This window comes from Hippoglossus stenolepis, chromosome 22 (assembly GCF_022539355.2).
Source record: "Hippoglossus stenolepis isolate QCI-W04-F060 chromosome 22, HSTE1.2, whole genome shotgun sequence".
Taxonomy (NCBI): domain Eukaryota; kingdom Metazoa; phylum Chordata; class Actinopteri; order Pleuronectiformes; family Pleuronectidae; genus Hippoglossus; species Hippoglossus stenolepis.
In genome coordinates, this window is record NC_061504.1 from 5,586,561 (window position 1) to 5,610,221 (window position 23,661).

At 43.8% G+C, this 23,661-nt stretch overlaps 1 protein-coding gene across 5 annotated transcripts in view; it reads right to left on the reverse strand.

Annotated features, from left to right (window-relative positions):
- nav3 (neuron navigator 3) overlaps positions 1-23,661 on the reverse strand; it is a 184,499-nt gene that overhangs the window by 141,858 nt on the left and 18,980 nt on the right. The gene's annotated exons all lie outside the window — the stretch shown is intronic.

Here is a 23,661-nt window from a genome sequence, read left to right on the forward strand (position 1 = left end):
GAGGACGAGGACACCACAGTGTCGCTACGCAGCGGCCACTTAGCGAAGCAGTCGGACTGTTAAACAGCTGAATGTTCTGTACGCTCCTAACTCTGAGTCTTTAGCTTTAATAATAACACATGATGGAGCTGGGATGAGAGAGGGTGTCATTTGAATACAAGTTGTCTTGTAAAGAATCTTTTCTTTCTTGCTCCACTGATTACCTGCAAATGTTTCCGGTGTTGATTGCAGTTTCATACAGTTTAATGTTGTCATCTATGATAACATTACAAGGTCCAGCAGGTTGAAAACAATTCTGCAGTTTAGCCAGATTATCTACTTTATTTGGAGCTAAAACCCAAAATGAGGACTTCAAGATGTTAGTAATAATACTTACTTACTTATTGAAAGAAAAGGTTTCCTAATATGTGCCAAGTCATTTCACCTCCACATATCAGTCATTCATAGTTGTTCTAACTGGTATTTATCACTGAGATGACATATTATGTACACATGACCCTTCATTCCCTATGATAAAGTGTTCAAACACTGGTTTGCAGGTTAAAGGTTGACATGAAATAAAGTAAAGGATGACTCCACACAGATTGATATTTTCACTTCCTCACTGCCTCCAGCAGAGGGCTCCACAGGGTATCACTCCAACCCTCCAGTCTCCTCATCCAGCAGCAGCCTGAACTGAATCTGTGTTGTGTGGAGGAACAGTCGATATGTATGAACTTAATGAGCGATTCAACTTTCATCTGTGAGTCGCGAGCGAAAGCCAGGACGGCCGACCACTTCAGAAGTCGTGTGGCTCTGGGCTCTTTAGTTTGTGATGAGGCATGTATCCCAGTGTTGACTGCAGCCATAACCTAAAAACCAGATTCCACTCAGCCAGACTTTAAGGGCAGATTAGTAAGTCAGAAAGAATGAACTATATAATTGCAATATCAGATAGATTAGTTTATGTAGGTTATTTGCCTTTAATGTGGTCAGGTTGAAGTTTACTCATCTTTTTTCTCATCACTTAATCAATATATCAGTAAGCAAATAGTTCTATTGGCAAACACGATTGAATAAAGCAGAATAGAACATTAAAAATGCAAACCAAAGGGTAATTGAATTAATTTTACAAATCACAAAGAGTTCTCCTGCAAACACAGTTATACTTGTGATGAGGGCACAGCAACAAACCCTGATGATGCCGCTCGGGGTGATGAAGACTAAAAGATGTGGGCACTTCCTGTCAAGGAGGCTCTACTGACATAGATGACATTGAACTGCTTCATGGGAAATGTAGGATTCAGCAGTTTTGAAGCTCAACTCATTCTGAGGAATAAGAATAGTCAAGTCTCTTTCTCCGCTCCACTGATTTTGGTCCTGGAATTTCTTTAATCCCCCAAACTTTAGGGGAGTGCTGCACTAATTTGATAGGTTCAACTAAAATATCCGCACATTATTAGCTGACTTGATAAATTTCAGTTGCCATGACAATGCCGGCATAGGGCAGAGAGGTTATACAGCGAAACATGTGGCGCACATTTCATGCAACAGCTTTCAGGCACTCTTTATGATTATGATAATCCAGGGGAAATAAATTGTATCATGAAGGTGCTTAAAAAGTCAGACGGCAATTTTTAACCATCATTACTTTGTAAATAAAAGGCAAAACTTTCATGAATCAAACTCAAGCTCACATTAATTCCATGTTTATGACCACACCTGGTACATTTAAGCCCTGGAATTAACAAAGTAAATCCTCAAACTTAAATATCATTATTTTTCTGTGATTTTATTTCTTCCATGAGCTCTCGTCCACAGAATGAAGTGAATGAATGATTCTCTCTATATAATGTAATTAATCTAGCTCATGACTTCAGAGTATCAAGGTCCGGCTCCTCACACCCCCACCGTTCATTTCCCAGTGTAAGAAAGTCGTCGCAGACTGTCTGCGCCCTGTAGACGGCCACGACCCCGACGCCCTCCTCACACCCATCAGCAGTCGTTACTTAATTAATGTGCGGGCACGTAGCTGACCTCAGAGGAGGCGGTGAAAGGCGTCTGTGCCGCTGAGTGTGAAGGAATCAGGGGGAGATTGGGGTCATGACCGGCCTGGGTCAGCGGCTGAATGAACCCAATTGGCCGTCTAATGGCGCTGTCAACACGCTGAAAGAGGTCGACTGACTTCACTTCCCTGCAGCTCTCCCCTCAGTGTAGGCGGGTGCACAGAGCTCAGCGAAAAGCCCCGGACACACACAACGCTTTCATTAATATTTCACAATATCATTTCTGTACGGCTTCCAGTGGCTCAAAGGAGCGGATTTGTACAGAGTAAGTTTAGGTTGCAAAACACACCAGTAAATATCAATCACAAGATTGCTGCAGAATAATAGTCACACATCAGCTGAGTTTTCCAAGTGGATTGACTCACTCTTACGCAAACACATTTCACAATTTCAACATCCACATGTGAAAAGAAACTCTCTGCTATATCATCAATAGTCAGTGCTGAGCTGGCGCCAGCAGAGGGACCTGCAGACCAGAAAAAACCTGCTCCTCATCATTAATTGCCTCATTGCAGTGACGCGTCCAGATGTGATGTCATCATGCACGGCAGCGAGGCAATTAGCAGCTAATATCAGTGATATTAAAGTTTCATTAAAACTCTCTTCTTATTTGATTAACCTTTGTTTGAACAGTGGACTGAGGGAAATTAAAAGCAGTGTTTTTTTTTACTAGAAGTTCAGCAAAGAGACAAAAGTGTAAAAAAATAAATAAATAGTCACCAGACAACTTCTAAAATTTGGATTTAGCCAAATGGCCAAGCTACTTCCACCATCCCCAAACACAGGAAACCCTTCCCAGAGCACCCAGCACACCATTCACCTCACACTCAACCTCTACCATACGGGGAGTGGGACACAGTGCAACACACGGGTTAAATAACGGTGTGGTTAGCCTTGGCTGCTTGTACCCATCAGCCCTGACATTTCCTGTAAATGTAATGTGGATGTGCTAAACATCTGGGGCCAGGGGTCTGTGACTGGGCCCTGACTCACAGGTGAGTGCCGCTGAGTCACAGGATCCACAGTGTGGTTTCACTCACTGCTGCTGGATCTCCTTGCGCTCGCCGGCGCACAGTGAGTCGCTCATGCTCGCCTCGTGTGTCACTGTTTGTCTTTTTCCCTTGTGTTGTTGTTTCCTCCTGACATGTCTTTCCCCACTTTACACTGATTGATTGCACCTTCATACAGCAGGAGTTGATCGTTTCTCATGTTTTGATGACAAAGTAGTCGAGTCCATCAGTCAAGGTTTTCCTTCTATCACTGTAACTACTGCTCCTGCTCTCAGGGCTGCAACAAATGACATGAAACTATTTCTTTTTCATTACTTCATCTTTTCGTCTGTGAACTCTCAAGAAACTGTGGATCTTAGCTTCGTTATATAACATAGGGTTTCTCTTTTGTTTTCATACCTTTTCCTTTTTTCTAATGGAGCAGGCTGTGGTGCGCAGCTGTTACAACAGAGGTTAGAGTTCACGCCACGCTCTGTCAGGATTTCCTTCTTTTGCTTTTCTAAAAGAAATGACTTATAAAGCTGCCTCCGTCCAGGAGGGGAAATAGCCCTGTCTTGACAGACACGCACAGAAACGCATGCAAACATCCACCCGCGCTGTGTTGAGGATTTCCTCACCGGTTCTCCCTGTCAGTTTTGTTTTCGCACTGATGGCCGGAGACATGAAGCAATGAGAGGACTCCTCTCATTCCCTTTGCGTGCGCCTCTGTCACACACAGACACACATATACACACACAGACACACACACACACACACACACACACACACACACACACACACACACACAGACACACACACACACACACACACACACACACACACACACACACACACACACACACACACACACACACATAGCCTCAGCTCTCCACTCTTTCAGCCACCCTGCACAGCTACAAAAACAAAGTCCAGACAAAGGAAATGTGCGCATGGATTTGTGTGCAGGTGTGTGTTCCAGAGGGGAAAATAAGGTGAGAGGTAACCGGAGAGGAATCAGTGAAAGAGCTTTAACAAACTAACTCTGAATAATCTCCAGAAATGGTCCAGAGGGGCTGAAGGTGAGAAACGTCCGAGTAAGTTGCCGCTGACAGTTTCTCCTGCCAGCCCCCTGGGGAAAACTACAGATAGAGTCCGAGCAGGAGATTCTCTGAAGGATTCAGCGCAAGTCCGGACCACATTGTGCGAACAGTTCCAGGAGTTTATGTCTGAAAACGGCTTAAAAGTGTGCAAAAAGTGTGCATGCATGCATGTGTGTGTCCAGGTGTCAAAACTATGACCTACAGTGGAGCAGAATTTGGTAAAAGCTGCTATTGTGCAAACATCTGTAGAAGCATGACTGGGGACAAACACCTGCTGTCAGACCGAGTGCAGAATCTGTGGGGCGAGCTAAATGAAGGGAAAACAAAGGGAAGCAGAGGGAAGCACGTTTTTTGTCGAGTGGACCTGCAGGACGTCAGCCAAGGAAAAAAAAGAAAACATGAACAGCTATTTCTGAGCCGCGTCTATTTGACAAATGGCCCGGACTTTCCAATTCCCCATGATTGCTATTGTTTGGTGCAGACTTTGGGCAGAGTCCCGCCCCCCTTCCACACACAGACACACACAGACACACGTGCGCAGCATTCTGCCTCGGGTCACTTGGGTTTACCCGTCGCTGCAGGGACTAGGCGAGCCCTGCCAATTTGCTCGCATTCAAAGAAGCACGGTGTTCGAGGCCTGGCTTTGTACCGTGAAAGAAAACGCCGTCTGAGGAGAGACTTGTCAAGATCACTAAAAGGACAGAACCCTTTTTCCCCCTCAGCCTTTTCGTTTTGGGGCAAGAATTTGAGACACTGTGTCGAAAGGTGGTGGTGGTGGTGGTGGTGAGGGCGGAGCTAAAAATCTTGGGGGCCTTCATTATACCACTTTTAAAAGTGTCTTTTAAGCTCAGCCTTAACACCACATTGTGATCTGCCGCTGGTCTGTTTAAGCGTCTATTAGCTTACCTAGTTACCACAGATCCTCCGAGGAAGAAAAGGGTGGGGGCTTTGCAGATGGGACCCAGGGGGGAGAGACAGAGTGATCAGCTTACAAGAACCCAGCGGTTGACAACGTTATTTATGAGCCGTCCCTAATGGATTTAGAGTGACAGCAGTTTCAGTCCACTGGCAGGGTCAAAGGCAGAGACAGGAGAGTGCTATTGCCCAGGAGGGTGATGGACAGCTTCGTAACGTACCTCTCCTGGCTTGGGGCGGTTTGTGAGGGGGGGCTCCGAAAAATGAAGAAAGAAGTGAACGAAAGGGGAGAAGGGTCAAGGGAAGCGGCACGAGGATAACTCTCCTCCCCTCCGAGGAGCGAGAGTGATGAAGAGAGGTGCATCTGGGACGAGACAGCAAGCGTTTTTCCAGTCCATTTGCCCTGCGTCTAGACCCAGAGTCAACGGGACAGGCCCAATAAAAAAGCTGGATATTACAGAGCAGAGACTCGGTCAGGCAGCGTCCAAAAATACATATGAAAGGCTGCACTGTGGAGTAGCTGAGGACAGTGAACTGCGGTGATAGCCATTGAGAAAACCTCAACGTCCTCAATCTATCCTCCAAAGACCTCACAAGCAATGCGTCGGACTTTTTCACTATTGCTCCAGATAAATGGAGTGACTGTAGCATTGGGTTCTTTGTGCCAAAAACCATTTGGGTGCCTTATGACAGCTGTGAACTTTGAAGGAATTTCAAATTTTTATGCAGCCACACTGAAACCTCAGCTGTAGCAACACGCACCTTCTGAGCACTGAGAGCTAATGCCAGCTCCGGCACAGTAAACACTCCCCCTCTCCTCCATTAGCTTCAAATAAATAGGGCAATTAGAAGTCCTAAGCAGCCCGGAGAAGACACTCTCCACGTTCCTGAATCCTCTCCAACGGATAAATACATAAATTAAACATCAAATTTGGGTGCTGAGGATCAAAGTCTACTGTAAGAGTGTTTGATGTAGTCACGGACTGACATGTGCATATTTAAGAGGATGTACAGTCTACGTATTTGATCCTGATTAACGTACTCCAAGTTTTGGCCCGGCACTGAAAAAATCAGTGATCAAAGGGCTGACCAGGCCGCTGCAGCTTTCTGCAGTGTGGAAGAGCGTGACCACATGCCTTCTGTTAACTGACGGCAACTTGCTTTCTTCCTTCGGGATCAGGGAGATGAGCAAGGCAGTCACATGTTGAATTCCCAGTGAGGCACGTGGGAAATGTATGCATTCACTACAATATGAGGGCAAGCCAGAAAACAACTACACAAGAACCAACTTTGGCATTTGTCATGTGACATGAAAAGAGGGATCATGTGCTTCCTTCAGGGTGTATATACATATACATACATTTGATATATGTATTATTTTACACCCAAAAAAACCTTGTCATCAAGAATAAATTAGGAACACACACCTCCCAGGCCACCATTCATCTGTTTCAGAGGCAGCGCAGTTGGCCCCAGTCCTCACGCGAAACATTGATTGATTTGTTTTCCCTTATTTAGCTGAAGAAAAAAAAAAAAAGCCGCCCTGGGCTGCAGAGCTCCGACCAGACACAGACTAAGCAATCTCGCGCCACACTCCCAGAGAACACTGTGGTGCACGTCAGCACTGTCTGCAGGGCCCAGGGGCTCGGTGTTGTTGTTGAGATCGATTGCTGGCCTCGTGAGCAAATGATAAAAAATGACACTGTGGGTTTTTTTGTGTGAATGTAAAAAAATGGCTGTATAAGTATGAATGTAACAGTCGGCATACTGCAATTTCTTTTTCATCTTTTTGCCAGCTTAAAACTATTTAAAAGTGCTAAATTCCCAACGCACATCAGCAGCTTGTATGCACCAAAACCTTGGGAGAGAAACAAAATCCATCACAGAAATCACAAGACCCTGAGAAGCGTGTGGATAATGTTGACTATTCCAGCAGAGTGTCTCCGGGCTGTTAGCCGGGCCATTAGCGCTAAACATTCAAGAGCAATGTTTATCACGCATTAGGAAAATCTATGGAATAGTTCCACCGGCAAATGTGGGCGGCAGGTACAGAGGAGGCACAAAGAGGCAAGAGTACAGCAAAACTCTGAATTCATGGATATTACCTGCTGTGGGGGAAACTCACTCTGATATCATACAAATCCTTCTCTTTGAACAGGATTGTCAATTAAATGTATAAAAAATACAGAAAATAACAATCAAATCTATCCATGAACCATTTAGAATTTGATTTAGACTTCTAGTCGCAAGAATAATAAGGATAATATATGAAGAAGATGAAATAAAATGTTTTTCCTCTTACAAAAGGGTAATTTGTTACTTAATATAATGCACTCTGCTGCTACAGCCTAGCGTTGGATGCCTCATAATTACTAGTTATGCTACAGTGGCATTAAAACAGCTACAGCTACATAAAGAGACTTGACTTGTTCTGCTGCACTTGACATGACTTGAGGCTCAACATTTAAATCTCACATTTTGACCCTGGGATAATAGAAAATCAGACAAGGTGGCAATGAGCACTTAGCATTGAATATGTAATTATTTGGACTATCCACTTACTATGGTTTCAGCCGAACACTAGTAAGGTTAAACGAGTAACACATGAAAGTGGATGCGGTGGAAGGATGGAGGGAGAGGGAGGGAGGAACGACCACAAGAAGGGATAAGGTGAGGAAGCAATGAATCCTCTATCAACACTCTCATCTCCCCGGCCAGAGCAGAGGAGAGACGGTGAAAGGAGGTGTTAAGTATATTGTCAAGTGCCGCTACCTGCACTGAATAACAATCAGGGGATCCAGTCTGCTGGAGAAAGGATAATATAGAGGCAACCAATGAGCACCTGTTCTGAAGTAATAGCCTGTCTCTTAAAGAAGCCGGAGCTTTAACACACACAATATGCTGTTCACAAGAGCTTCAAGGAGGAAGCTGAGAGTTCATTATGCAGTCAAGTGAGAAATATCCACCTGGTACAAATCATGTGATTTGTGCACTTTGACGCTAGGTTTCCCGCATGTTTTGATCTAATATAATATTTCATTTACACACAGCACTGCAAAGAAGGGAGTAAATTCATATATTGACCAAAGATGCAAACCTGCAGCATCATCTCTTTCCCCTCTGCGGCTGCTGTGATTTGAGGACTGACCTTTTCTATGACATCTCAACAGCAGAGTCACAGTGTTCTGTTGTTGGCTTAAAAAAAACTCTTTAGCATGAAATTATCTCCCATCTGAGGCCTTTTAAGATGTTGAAATTGATGCTGCTACTCTGGTTTCTTTGCACTTTTTTCGATTTAATCCACCTGTACATCAGGTTGTGGAGAAGTGGTAAAGCCACCAGGCAAACACTTCGTCAATCGCTGTTTGAGTGAGAGGCGATCTCTGGAACATGCAGTGCCGACAACCACAACAGAAAGAGCACCAAAGACGGGTGAACAAGTAAGAAGAAACCTGGACACGTTGGCAAATGAAAGACTTGTTGTACTAATCCATTCTGCTGTTGCAAAATCCCTGCTTTGATCGCGTACCATTACAAGAGCTACCCCGTCTCCCCTCCACTCTGCTCTCAACATTCATCTGTCGGCTCGTCTCCCTCTCTCCTCCCTTATCTCACCCCTCTCCTACTCATTCTTCTGTCTGTCTCCACCTCTCCTCCCGTCCCTCTCCCACTTTCACCTTCCTCCTCGGATTTTCTCACACGTCCATCTCCCGTTAGCCTCACATCTTCCTCTGTCCTCTATTAATCCCCTCTTTTGCCGCCGCCTCCTCCTCCTCCTCCTCCTCTTTCCATAGACAAGTGATCACAAAGCCATGCATGTAGCCTGGTGGGATAATATAGAAGGAAGGAGGAAGGGAGCAATAGTTTTGCCTCAGCGGCGGAGGGAGATGATGAGAGAATCAGGTGCTTGGTCTGGATGATATAATGTGACTGAATAAGCAAAGCTTCACAGCTGGGTCCTGGTCTTAAAGCTTGAAGCCTCTCGTTGCCCATATTTCTGTCACTGTCATCTTTCCTTGTTATTAGCCCCCTTTTGACCTCTACCTCCACTTAGTAATCACCCTTCCCGTCCTCCTTTCACTGTCCTCTCTCAACCTTTACCTCTTCGTGTACATCAGAGTTTTGCCCAACGTGAAGGAGAAGGAAATTCCGATAGAGGGGGTTCGGTTTCGACAGCTCATCGAGTAAGAACTCAACAAGAGGCCGCAGAGGAGATCCCTGGGTGTGTTTCTGATTTACCTCCTCAATATAACGTGGCTGCTCCAGGGGCCCGCCGAGCAGTGCTTCTGGGAACAGATAGCAATTCATTTCATTCAACCGAGACCCCGAGCTCCCCGATGCAGCTGTAGATCTGACATATAAATATACAATATAACTTGTGCAGTTTCTTGGTGGCTATAATCCAAAAAGCACTTTTCAGTATGGAGGGTATTTCAGTGGGATTCAAACCCCGAGTGCTGTATATCAGCAGGCAGTTTGGATTTCTCAAAATGAAAAACCATCGTTCCCATAAACCCCCCTGGCCTTGCACAGTTTGTTTTAACGGGGGAAAATAAATGTAGGAACTGATACAAGCTTTTGATAACAGCCGACACACATTCTGATCGGGTCAGCAAATGGGAAGTTAATTTTACAAAAGCACAGTTAAGCAGTAAAACACGATTCAGAGAAACACATGACACCAGTGGAGGTTGAAAAACTGTTTGCAGACAACGTTCCTTTTGTTTAAAGCTCTTTTCTGCCTCTGTGCTGACATTTCATTTAAATATCAGACAGATAGAAGAGAAGCTTTTACCATATTTTGAAGCTGCTCGGTGGTAATACATTTAAATTGAAATTTGAATGGTAATTGCTTTCTTTGCACAAGTCAGATGAGTAAATATATTCACTATTATGCTGGATTTAGCAAAGAGACTGGAACAGGGGAGACTGCTAACCTGGCTTTGTCCAAATCATACAAAATCACCTTCTAGCACCTCTGAAGCTAAATAAATTGCTTGTGTCTCCAACGGCAACCAGAGTCTAAAAATGACACGTCGTAGTGTTGTGTGAGGTTACGTCCCAGACAGGTCCAACTCCAGGACGTCACCCTGCCCTGCCAAGAAATAGTCCGGCACATAACCAATAGAAAACCACAACCTGTCGTTCTCGCATTTTGGCTTTTTTACGCAAACGAAACTAACACAGTGTAATATTTAAAGGAGCGAGCTTTGAAGGGAACCAGCTACAGTGAACTAACATAAAACGTGACATTTATCCTCTCATCTAAATCAGCAATAAGCAATAAGCTCATTTCCCAAAGTGTCAAGCTATTCCTCCCATGATGAATTTCTACTCAGGTAATAGTCTTGCTTGTGCTCCCGGTGGCAACATGTTAATTCAACAAATGGTGGTAAAACACATGCACTAATGACTGAACTTCTTTCTTCTCATTTTGAACTTTTTCAAAGCAAATATTTCCACCTTTTTCCTTGGAATAAATAACATACCTTACTTTAGAAAGTATTCTAGCAGTAGTGTCAGGCTTGACACCCACTGTTCTACACTGTGCTTTGTTGGCAGCTGAACACATTGAAGCTCACACTCCAGCGTCTGGAGATGCACGTCTCTGTTTGTCTCTGAGTTACCTCGCTGTCACTGCACTTTTAACAGCAGCATATGTGTCTGTGGCTGCGCAAACGTGAGTGGAAATGGGGCTCGATGTGAGTCTGAGACAGATCCTGCAGTGTCTGGCTCTGCAGCACTTAATCCCATCACCCTTGTGCTGGTCACCTGCAATTTAAAGCGAGTGGCTTCAGGCGGTATAGTCCCAGAGTGTACGATGTCGAGTAGATGTGTTGTTTTCTCTATATTCCTCTAAGACTGACGTAGTAAAACACCAAATTCTGAGACAAAATTCCAAATATCTATAAGCATTTCTTGTATTCCCTGAATCCACTGCATGTGTTTAAGAATATATTTTTTTATTATAAATGTTTCCATCTCTCTCCAGAGCCCTGTCCTAAGTAAATCACAGTTTTAATGGACTAACTGTGTTTTCAAAGGTACTTTTTCATCCTTTTCCCTGATATGAAGGAGGGGAAAATCAGCCTTTGCAAAGCCGTGATGATCTTCTTTATTTAAAGACAGTGGGCAACACCATCATTATTACCAAAACCCAGAATGTTCCAAGTGGCTTTGAGGCCACGTGACATTAGGACATCTCTCTCCTCAAGATGAGACTAAATCATCAAAAAACAGTGAGTCATTTTCGCCAATAAAAAGTGCTGTCCCAGGGAAGACTTGGTAAACGATACGCTCCTCTGGAATGGAGGGTTTTGAATGTGAGGGCCCCTGAAACCTTAGACCCGGGGCCACTTGGTTTTTGTGGTGCATGTCAGTAATTCCTCCCCCCCCAACAGGGGAGAGAAAGTGATATTTTGCAGCCAAAGGCGAATTGCACCCATCACCGCAAAACTTCATCTTACAAGCCTAATATACAGAGGATTTTCCAAGGTGGGAGGGATGAAGGTGGGGGAGAATGAGCGATATCAAGTGAAGCAGGACAAAGAGGGAACGCAGCCAGCTGATGCACATGCGCTCACACATGCTCGCACATGCACTGAACGCCGAGCTCTGATATTGAGATGCGGGGTCAGTGGCTCTGATTGAGGTGGAACTGGATCCATGCTGCTCTAACTGGGCACCAGCGCTCCTGCTGGAAGCAACATCTGGCAGGACCGGTTTTAACCCAGAGTGCAAAACAACACCTCTGGAATCACTGCTCATACAAGGATTTACTATGTTGGCTATTACTGTTACAGTAATACCTCCCCTGCTTTAATGCCTGCCATTGCCGCCCTCTCTACTGCTTTCACTACCAGAAGTATTTCTACAACTTCTGTTGATGATGATTTTGCTACGACGACAAAGATTTGTAGCCCTGTTTTCACACAGCTTTCCAACAAAAAGGGAATTTCTAACCCTAACTCTAAGTGCTGGGTTGCTGAGAGGAAGGTTGTCATTTGTGTCATGAGTGCGACACTCAATGACCTGACTTTCCACCAGATTTTGCAGCTTAACTTCAATTCAAGTGAAGTAGAAATGTCACTACGATGAATATATTTGGGCATCTCTGAACCCGGTTATTACTACTACTACTAGTTGAAATATTTGAAAGGAATGGTCATATCAGCTTAGAAAATGGAGGTATTCACATGTACCCTTTAGCGTCCTTGTTAACTGTGTGTAAGGACAGGTAATGCTTTGCGTAATATTCAACATCCTCAGCATCTCACCCAACTACCCATGTCAGGCTGTTTTATTGTGAAAGTCAAGTTATGGATCAGCAGTGATAAAAAATAGACGATTACAAACACACGTCATCTACTGTCAGTCACTTCGGCAACTGGGTAACCAGTGGTGAGCCTCTTGCATCTGTAAAACATTCAGTGGATGAAAAAAATCTAAATGAAAATGTAACTGAAAACATGTTGTTTAAAAACCTCGCTGCCAATTCGGTGCATACGTCACATTTACATTGTAATTCCTCACATATGGTTCACAGCATCAAGTGCCAGCTCAGTGTCGACATCAGCCTGTGCATCAGGTGCATTGCAGCCATGTGACAGATCGCTTCCGCACATCTTGACATACGATGCTAATTCAAAGTGCTGGTAAACATGCCCATCAGGCCTCCAGGCAGGCGCTGCCACTGCCAGGAATGCGTGTCACCTCCGGCTCCTACAATAACTAACCAATAGTGGAGGTAGTTCCCACAGTCAAAGTGACCTCCGACTGGTCAGGTAAACACCAGCTGACCTTCAGCAAACAAAGGCAGCTATTTGGTGAATGCCCGGCTTGTCAGTACCACCGTTATCTCAAGACTCCATCCCCTTTGAAAGCACACGTCTCACACTGCGCCTTCAGCAGTAGGGTTTAACTAACATGGATTTTGGAAGGCAGGTGTATATTAAAAGTGAAGCTGATTATACCCAGAGCCTACCTGAGAAATTAGAGGATCAAAGATCACTCAAGCTCTTCTCCTTGAGTCTATACTATCCTACTGTTTGAATTGTGCTAAGCTACAATTTCACACAGGTTGTATCTACTAAAACGAATAAATATGTTAAGTAAAATTAACTAAAGACCACAAAAAACTATTTAATATTTAATTGTACAGATCACTTATTGGGAAAAAACTTGCCTTGTGATATAAATACAAAGTGTGAATAATGTATCTCTTCATCTACCGCAAAGAAGACCAAATTGTGCCACTGAGGACAACCTCACACACCTCTACAAGGGAATCAGCTGTCAGGTCTGTCAGGATCAAGCTCGATGTTCATTCTTCTGACACAGTCAAGCTGTCAGTCAGAGGTTTGTCTGACAACGTCCCTGCCAGTGTTGCAGTCCTCGGGGGTCCACATTTCACCCCCACCATTTGTCAAACAAACTAGCAGCGAGACACATTGCTGGGACTTGAGAGGTACCTCACCTTACTCCGAGCCCTGGAGGAATGTGGCAGCCGGCATGTTGGACGGTCGTGCAACAGTGAAGCACATCAAACGCTGATAGGGTCAATTACCTTTGTAAAGCCCTAAAGACCGAGGGGGGAATCGTTGCACCAGGGCTTGTTAGTGCTTTAGAGGCTGCCGTGAGAAATTAGTTACAGGCAGCCAGTATCGTATTGTTTTAGTCACAAGAAACAGATTTGTGAAACCAAACCCACAATCGAGAGGGAGAGAGGAAAAGCAAGCTAAGGAAGGAAATCGTTTTTGACAGATTGTTTCTATCTTTTGTGGTTTTTCTACTCTCTGCTGTACCGAGACACAACATTGAAACCGGTAACTGGTTCTATTGTTGATCAGTATATATCTGCAGGGAGCTACAGGGAATGTTGATCGATACCAATGACTCAATGATTTAGGAGCAAAGAAAGAGGCCGGCAGACGCTGTTGTGTCTCTGAAAACGACTACATCCTTTTACATCCATAGCTTTCAACTGGCACAGATTCAACTCAGCGTTCAAACCAAAACTCCTGTCGCTCACAGAGGGTTTATAGATGTCCTCACTTACCCCTAACAACATACTTGCTGAGGCATTGAAGGTAACTGGGAACCAGAAAGAAGGAGGTTGCAGAGGGAGGACATTTGAGGATTCGATTTTTTTGAAATACACAGCATGGGTCCTTTGGGCTATGTGAGAAGCTGCAAGGGTGGTTTAAAAGATTTGTTCACAACCAGACTTACTTTGCTCCGCTGAATAATGAACACAGGCGATTTTGTCTTGGTGCAAGAATAATTGAAAAGTGGTTTTGTGGAAGGAGAACGGTCAAAAGTGCAACTACTCTCATATTTCCACGGTGACACTAAATCCTTTAAGTATTTCTTTAACATACAACCCATTAACCTCTGATCTCTGACTCCTCCTGTTGGTTGCTTGCTGAAATGGACATTTCTCATCCCAAGCGGCAAAACCTCACTCAAATGTTTGGGGTCTTTTCTGTTCTGAATGGGTTTGATGATGCAGTTTGATGATGCAGTTTGATGACAAGCGCCCCGTCGCCGCCGCAGGGGACGTCTCTTTCAGGGTTTGCGAACCACCAGCTGGCCTGTTTGTGCTGTGACAGGAGGACAGGGCCTCCTCAGAGAGAGCCGAGCACGTGTCGTGTGACTGACGGGAGCCAACAAACAAGCCTCCGTGACCGCCGGTAAACACAATTAGCATGCCATGACAGACAAATGGTGTGTCTGTGTAATTATCAAATAGAATTATGTGCTGGGAACAAACTGGAGAAATCTTTGCGGGGGCAATGCAGTCGAACTAATGACGATTCCACAACAATCATCCTGTTTCTTTTTCACATCCTTGCATATTGAAAAGGCAGAGGCAGGGGTAAGCATGTTTGTTACACATCATTAACCAATGTATTATGTTACATTGCCACTAATGCTCTGTGACTAATCTCTTTTCCTCCAGTGTCACTGATAAGTTCCCTCTATCTCTTATCTTTTATCTCGGCTCCTAAACAGTATCAGACATGTGCCTCCGATCTCGTCTCATTAGGATATCAAAGTCCTAATAAAGACAGTTTATCTCTTCCCAGCCAGACCCAGCTAATTAAATTCAGAGCTAGATAGCGATCTAGTAAGTGTGTCAGTGGATTAGTAGGGCCTGTCACCACGGTAACTCAGGAGGAGGAGGAGGACTAAAGTTGCTTCCTGAGGTTTGTTGCTTCCAAATGACTCCGCAGAGCAGAGTCGCTCAATATCCGCCTGATAAAGCTTGCTTCCTGAGGCGAGCGACTTTGCACTGCGATCCTTCATCGCTCTCAATCAGCAGCGAGCAGGAAATGAGACCAGATGTAAAACATGACAGTCCACTGGCCCGAGACCTTCTTGTTGCCAGGTCAATGTGAGCTTTTACATGTGATGCAAACAAGAAACTTTTAATTAGCAGAAGAGACAACCCTTGGGTTCGTCTGTGTCTTTGTGCAGATTTCATATCCTCCCGCTATTGTGATTTATTTCCTCCCTTGGTTTGCCAATCTCAACTCCCTCTCCTTTTTGTTTGTGTGTCTTACATTCTTGTTTTCCTTCCTTTGCTCTGCTCCTCCATTTGGGTTCAGACGATGTGAAAGCAAAGCAATCCGCCTCTCTGCTGCAGTTTGCTGGCAGCCTCGCTTTGCCAAAGACCTTGAAATGTGGTTAGCGTAACTTTGACACAAAGTCATACGGCCTGCCGAGATCAGGACCTTGAAAAGCCCGGCTGTTGCGGTGAGACGCAACACGACCACTCCTGAAAGTTTATGATCACGGGCGGAGTGGCGGTCTTGTCTCGGATGTCGCCCTTGACTGACCACAGCACCAGCGTATGGTCAGAGAGATTGTCAACAACTGCTGTATGAGGGAAAATTCACTGTATATCCGTGTTCTTTTTTTGCTGACAGTGAGTAAAGGGCTATTTTCGCTTTTCCTTTTAGTTTTTGTGTTTCTGTTGATGGCCCTCCTTCACTCTACATGTCTCCTGAAGTATTAGACAGATATCCCAAGGGCTAAAGATATTAATTATCATGCCTACAGAACCTGAACAGCTACCAGACATTTGCACCAGGCCCAGAAGATGCACATACATGACTGTAACAGATTGGGGGAAATATTTATTTTTAAGTCATTTGTCTTTCTTTCAGTTGGTAGATTCTGGATTTCTGTTTGTTCAGACGAAGCCACAAAACTGATCATTGCCAGCCCCTCTTCTCTTCCCAGCGTTTCCTTTCTCATGAACTCCAACAGTGTCAACTACTGCTTATCCCCAGAGCATCTTCCTCGCTCTTCCTCCTCCTCCTCCTTCCTCTTGTGAGAAATGGGCTTTTCCATGCTTAGAGAACAGTTGCAACACGTGAACTCCTGTCGGCCGAGGCGATCCCTCCTGGATTTCATCTTGGTACTGGTGTGAGCTTGGCGCTGTAAGTGCATCTTGGAAATGTGATTAATGGCAGTGTATCTGAGGGGCCCGGAGGGGATGTGCAAGATAAGCGGGACACTTTAAAGGCTGATTTGTAGTCTTTAAGCTGCACAGAAGTTTCCCCACAACACCTTGAAAGCAGGTTTCATAGATGTTCAATCAGGCTGATTTCTTTTTTTCAAACACTTCCATTTCTAAAGGAAACCAACCAATTTTATTGCATATTCAGTGTCAGTGATTAATCTTTAAATACTATCTACTCCCAACTGCTGTGTTGAACCACCAGGTGCAAAACCCGTCTTAACTGGGATAAGTACACGACAGCAAGCCTGGTTTGCTCAGCACTGGACTGGATACAAGCCTGTAAAATACATGAAAAGGCTGCGGTGGTGGGGTGATTTGAAACGAGCCGGGCGGAGCTGGAGCGCTTCCAAACAGGTGCTGCTGCCGCACCGCCGTCCCGACAGGAGGCAGGCCGTGTGTGTGTGTGTGTGTGTGGTGGGGGCTGGAGGAAGGTTTTTATGATTATTGTATTATCTTATCCTCTGGGGAACCGGTCCTGATCTGCTGCTGCTTCCTGCTTAAGGAGGAAGGGACGGGGGACAAATCAAGGAGATAAATGTGGCTCAGTCTAAACAAGTGTGTATTTAGATGAGAGAAAAAATAAGAGGAGAGAGGGAGAGGAGTTATGTTTCATATATAATTTATATGCAAGTTTTAGGCCAATATCTGAAATTTTGGCACACAAAAAGGGAATCCACACAGGTTTCCATCCATTGTTTTTATGGTCAAGAGACTGACAACTCCGATGTATCAGTGTACTTTATGGCTCCTTCTCACCTAAGATGACACAAATGTTCTCTCTCTCTCTTTATTTATGTGATCACAGTGGAGCCTTTGATTCATGAGCTGTGACTGTATGTTGATTGAGAGCAATGACATCAAACAAGAATACCCAGCTGGAGTCGAATGGTAGCTGCAGTATTATGCATGTACACACCTGACACCTGTGCTTTTTATCTGGTTATCTGGTGGAGTGAAAACATTTATCTATGATGAGTTACATAAGCAGTTTGTCTATAGTACAAGAAGCAGAAGCTGATACTGTGACACCAAAATCCTTTTGGAAAATACACTTAAATTCCACCGCCATGCTAAATGCTATCATCAGCATGCTAGCATGACAACACTAACATGCTAATGTTTATCAGATGTAATGTTTACTCAAGTAATCATCTTAGGCCATAAACTCAACTATTGATTAGTTATTATTATTATTATTATTAAATTTTCACAAGTTATCTGGTCTCTTTAGATCAAGACCTCAAGTGAATGACTGACTCACACACTGATTAACAAATCTACTTTGCCAACCACAGAACCAAGCTGCTAGTGCGGCTTAAAACAGTTTTTGGATATTTTCTATTCAACCAACAGTAAAATATCTCAACAATATTAATTTTGCCAATAAATGTTTGGTCCCACTTCAGTTTCATGAGCCAAAATTGAACGATTCTTTAAAAAGCAGAGAAGTGTGCAAGAGACCACCTGCAACTGTGTGTTGCCAGGTAGGAATCTCAGCAAGAAACCCACACATATAAAGACACACATTTCAGACACTTCAAAGCTGAAGGCAAAGCGACAGAAGCAGGCTGACAGGTGTGCACGGGGTCAGTTAGCGCAGGTGGGATTCTGAGGAACCCAAGCCGACCACTAAAGGAGACTTCAGAGGAGGAGGCTCCGAGCAGAATGTCAACATCGACAGCTTCCCAAGAACAGACACACACACACTAGCAATAACCACAAATATTACTCGTGCCTTTGAGGTTCAACTCATATTTTTTGGCTGCCAGCAAACTCACACACCAACAATAGCTCCAAGTGCCAAGATTGTCTTTGAGGTGTATCTCATTTTGTCTGCAAGCACACATACACATCCAATAAATCTAAAGTGACACCGTTGTCTTTGTGGAATATCTCATTTCACTCGTTAGCGTGCACACAGCTTAAAGTGCGATGTTTGCCTTTGTCGCGTATCTGATTTCACGTGCAAGCTCACGACGATATCTTAGAGGTATATGATTGTATTTCATCTGCAAGCGTATGGGAAAGCACAGACACTCCAAAGGCTACAGCTGTCTTTGAGATATACCTCCACACTCCTCGAAGAAAAAAAGTCTTTGCCGAGAGTTGGGTTGAGAATGGAAGCAAACTCAGGTAGCATCACAGTGTCACATCACACAGAGCAGTCGGAGAGGAGTCTGTCTGTCAGAGCGTTCAGACTGAAGCTCCGCAGGAAAGACACTGAGTGACACCACTCGCACACATACGCAGACACACAATAATAATACAGTTGTCTCAGTTTCTTTCAGGGTTTACCGTTTTCAGCTGCGACCTCTTTTCTCTGAGCTGTGTGAAAGCTGTGACATAGAAATCGGAACACAAGGAAAGCTTTTCATTAAAACCAGAAGTAGTCTGGAATTAACATTCATTTACCCCCTACATCTAGAATGATGGAATGCGTCTGCTCGGGAGAAACGACAGTACGGGCCATACTTCCTCTTTCCTCTCCTGCTCCTCTGATAACAGAGCGAGTCGGAAGGTTATCTCTCAGGCAGATCGGACACGGAGATAGTGCAGATGAATGCTGCAACGCTTCTCGTTGTGTCTGTGTTCTCTCTCCGAGTCCAGACAGATACCGGCCGGCCAGACGAGGACCTCCCGACGGACGAGTTATTCCTGCTGCTTCCTGCTGGGGCCGGCCTGCACCGCGTAACATCAAAGCAGAGCCAAGCTGCTTTATCAGCCAGGGCAAAGCCAGTGATGCGTATCCACCAGCTCACACACACACACACACACACACACACACACACACACACACACACACACACACACACACACACACACACACACACACACACACACACACACACACACACACACACACACACACACACACACACACAATATAGTCCAGATAAAGACTGCTACTGAAACACTTAGAAGCTTTATTTTTGTCAGACTGCCTTTATTGTTCGGTGGTGTCGTAGCACATGAAGACAGGAGTCATGCTCTACTAGCAGCCGTTCTACTGTACATGGTCTCGGTTACCAGATTCATTGAAGTACTACTGTTTCTCTTCACAGAGGAAACTTCACTGCTTTTTAATGCCTGCTTGCTGTTTGTTTATCTGAATAAATTAGACCTGCTCTCTCCAGCATAACAAGCCTGATACCAAAAAAAGCAGCGTTGTGAAGCAGCTGATGCATTTGCTTTAAATGCAGTTTGAATGTAAAAAAAAAATCTAAATATAAGACATTTAAATGAACCCTTACAGTATACTTTAAAAAGATGTATTCGTCTCATTAGCAGTCAACTTAAAATTCTCTGCGCAAAGTCACACAACTAAGTTGGAGAGAAGATTGTGTGATCACAGAAAAGTCAAACGATGCAGATTTGATCCGTAAAGTAACGGAAAGAAAGAACGAAAGCAATAAAAAAAGAAAGGAGAGCAAAGCAGAAAAGTACTTTTAGAGCAGCCAGTGATGGAAGATATGAGAGACAGGAGTGCAGTTTCATGAGAAGAAGAAAAACAAAGGGAACAACTTCATTAAACAGGAGACTCCTCCAGCCACGCAGTAACTTAGAACAAAATAAGCTGCTATTATCGTGATGAAACGCTGAGCTTGTGAATCCCATAAGCTTGTGCAAATATCAAACCACCAAACAGAATTGATACTGAGACGGAGGAAAGAATGAGCTTAATTATACATTTTTAGTCGGAGCAGTCTTTAGCCGGAGAAAAACTTAGGTCTAAAGGACTGTACCCCACCATTCATCTGTTTACACCTTCTCTCAATCAACTACTAAAGCTTAAAAAAGATAAGTAGTGATAAAAGCGGCATAGAACAAAACTAGCTGTAACATTGTACTTCACAATGAACTGAGAGCAAATACCTAAACCTGGTCAAACACCCTATCCTGCCAAGTCAAAGTAGTGTTTCCTAATGTTTCCTAATGAACCAAAAAGTATTTTTATACTTCTCATAATAACTTAAGAGATCTTTAACTTGGGATTTTCCAATTTTTCTGCATTGCATAGTTGTATGCAGCGCCATTTGATGCATGCTTGCTCGTGCTGTTGTCCATAACGTTTTTACCACCCAAGTAGAAAGTCAGATCTAACAGTTCCTGCTGAAGCTGTGCACGTGCCACTTCTATTTCAGCCTTTATTCTGTCACTCGGAATCTGCTGCACATAAGAGCGACCTTTGTGTGAGTGCACGTGCACTACCACCACTGCCATAAATTGGATTTATTCTTTGGGAAACTCTGCAAAGAAAGTAAAGAAAAAATCTTCCAAATTGAATGTGTTCTTCCTCGGGCCATGCCCCACCACAAAATTTCATGGACATCGGTAAAAAAGAAAGAAAGAAAGAACGACTTAAGCTTTGACAACCAATTACCTTTGTCTTGTGTTCCAGCCCATTAAGCTTTGTAATTTCCAGTAACAGAGACTCTTTCCCTTTCTGACATCACTGTTTACCGGCTCTTCATAGGCCATGAACAGTTTCTTTTAATTTAGGATAGTTAAGGTTTATTACAACAGGTTTATTACAGGTTTATGGTTTGATCACAGAGGTTGGACACATGCAGACAATCAAGCCAGATTATCTAAACCACTGTATATGAAGGTACAACTGGAAGTGACCATTGGCTATACTATACAGTAGTATTGCACAGTGTCAGTCAAAGTTGAACCTGATTTATGGTCAGTTAAATTTAACCTGGGGTAATGTTTGTCAGCAATTCCATAATTTGCCCCACAGTTTCCTTTTTGGAAATCTTGTTGAGTTCTCAGATCAAGTACAATTTTGCTGTTGTTGATAGAAATTGTGGCCAAAACTATAAAAATAAAACCCCGGTTGTAATAAAGCTGAATTACCCTTTAATGTGATGAGGTCATTTATAAGTGAAAAAGCTGATCACCCACATGGCCTCCCCCACTTTGAAGCCCAGTCGGAGCCAAACTCAACAGTAAAAGTACTTTCCGTGTTCAGGTTCGATTGCTTGATTTACATAAAAATTCCCGAAGCCTTGTGTGTGCACATGTTAACTTAATGTTATGCATGGATGAGTAGCGTTTTATTGCACCACAACCAGTTATTTAATACCCATCTGATCTTATCAGAATGCTTGTGAGGCATTTTGTGATTTGTAACATGATTTTATTGAGATTTTTACTGCACTTTTTCAAAAATCATATCTGCAAACTAATGTTCCATATCCAGCCAAGTTAAGAGTTGATATCTTTCCATGCAAAATATCTGCTAACTGGCAATCAAAGGAACTTGTACATTCCCACTGTAAAGACTGACCACTGAAACAATTACTGTCCAACCGCATCTAAATTAGCCCCAAGGCTCCATCGCTAAAAACACAATTCATCAAGAAGAGGGAGAGCTGTGGTCTGCGTTTCCTTGCTGCTTAATGAAATGCCTGGATACAGTCAGAAACAGCTCCAACCTCTCAGAGACAGGGAAGGCCTATCAAACAGAGGTCACTTCGCTTCGCACAGTCTCCCCCGCACTGGAGACGTTTCCTCACACAGGCCAAGATGGCCCCGCAAAATATTGAAATTAAAATCACACAAATCACTGCTCCTGTCATCGTCTTATTATTCAACAGGCCTGTGAAAAACTCCCTCCGCTTTGCCGGACAATCTGGAAAAGTCACGGATCGTCTGAATGTGTGCCATATGCTTTATGATAAGCACTCAAAACTTCCTCAGTCATCGCTTTTGCTCTTTATTAGGCTGCTATGAAACAGTTTCCGAGTAAATGCTGTGTGAAATCTGCCTGTGGCTGTGATGGTAAAGTCCTTTGAGGTGCCAGATATTCTTAGGTAACCTAAAAAACGTGCATAATAACGAGGGAGCCAGCTTCTACAAAAGTCCTCTTTGCTGAAATCTTCTTGAAAGTGAATCTCAGGCAGGTCCTGGAAAGCTGTAACGTAACATTTTAGATTAGATTAGATTAAACGTTATAGTCAATTTTACATCTAACCAGAAAGTGCAACGTGTGAGCTCACCCCGAGTCTGGATCTCTTTCCCTGATGTAACATAACAAAAAACACAACTTACTCTGACAGCAGCGGTGACTTTCATTAAGATGAATAACAAACCATGCTGCCACTGGGAGCCAGGAATTATAAAGTGAGACTACTCTTCTGATTCAAGGTATTGCTGCAATGTAGCGTTGTGAAAATCATTTTTGCTAGCCATCTGAGACTGTGGTACAAACAGCGGTATGACGTATTACAGTCCTGGTTCAAGGCTGAGGTGCCCTTGTCCTGAAAAGCTCGGCCATTTATAGCATCCACAGAGTTTACTCTGACCAGCACTCAACCTCTGCTCCATACACTGTGAGGGAGAGGAGGTGTGGCTTTTTAAAAGATCTACTTGCTTTCTAAACTTTCTGAATAAACTCTTTTTTAAATACAAAAATTATCAATTTCCTATTTTTTCTTGTGATTAGTGTAGAAAAAGTAGGATTTTAACAACATCTGCACATTGAAGTTGTGTGTTTACAGGATTGGACGAGTGCGAAGCCAACCCTGCCTCTGCCTCTCTCGATTTTTCTGATTGTCCCTTATGCTCTCTCCCTCAATCTCTCAGCACTTGGTTGTTTAGTCAGTGTTTGGCTCACTGCAGTGAGCATGCAGGCCTCAGGGCTGCAGATGCTCCATGTATCTGCCTTTCCTAATTCAGTGGCATGTCTATGTGAGTGTGCGTATTCCTGTGAATCATTAGGAGAGAGGGCTGGAAATTCTGACCTCTTCAAATGAATAATACAATGGCAGCAGCCTTCAAAGTGATGGTTCCATGGAGGAAACTTTTTCCACCCCGACTTTCCCCAAAAAAATCTCATGTCAACACCTGGAAATGCAAAACAGAATTATTCAACACGTGTACACTGCTGGAGAAAAACTTCATGCCACACTGTGCAGTACAGTCCAGCTAGCCAATGCTCCCAAATATTACTGGCAGGATTTATTAGTTGTGGCTTTGTTTGAGGAAATCCATCCATCCGTGTTTCCCTGCTCGTTTTCTGAACTTTCTGAAAAAGGTTGCAAAGTACTGGCAGTGATGTAAAGTTTCTGTCTGAT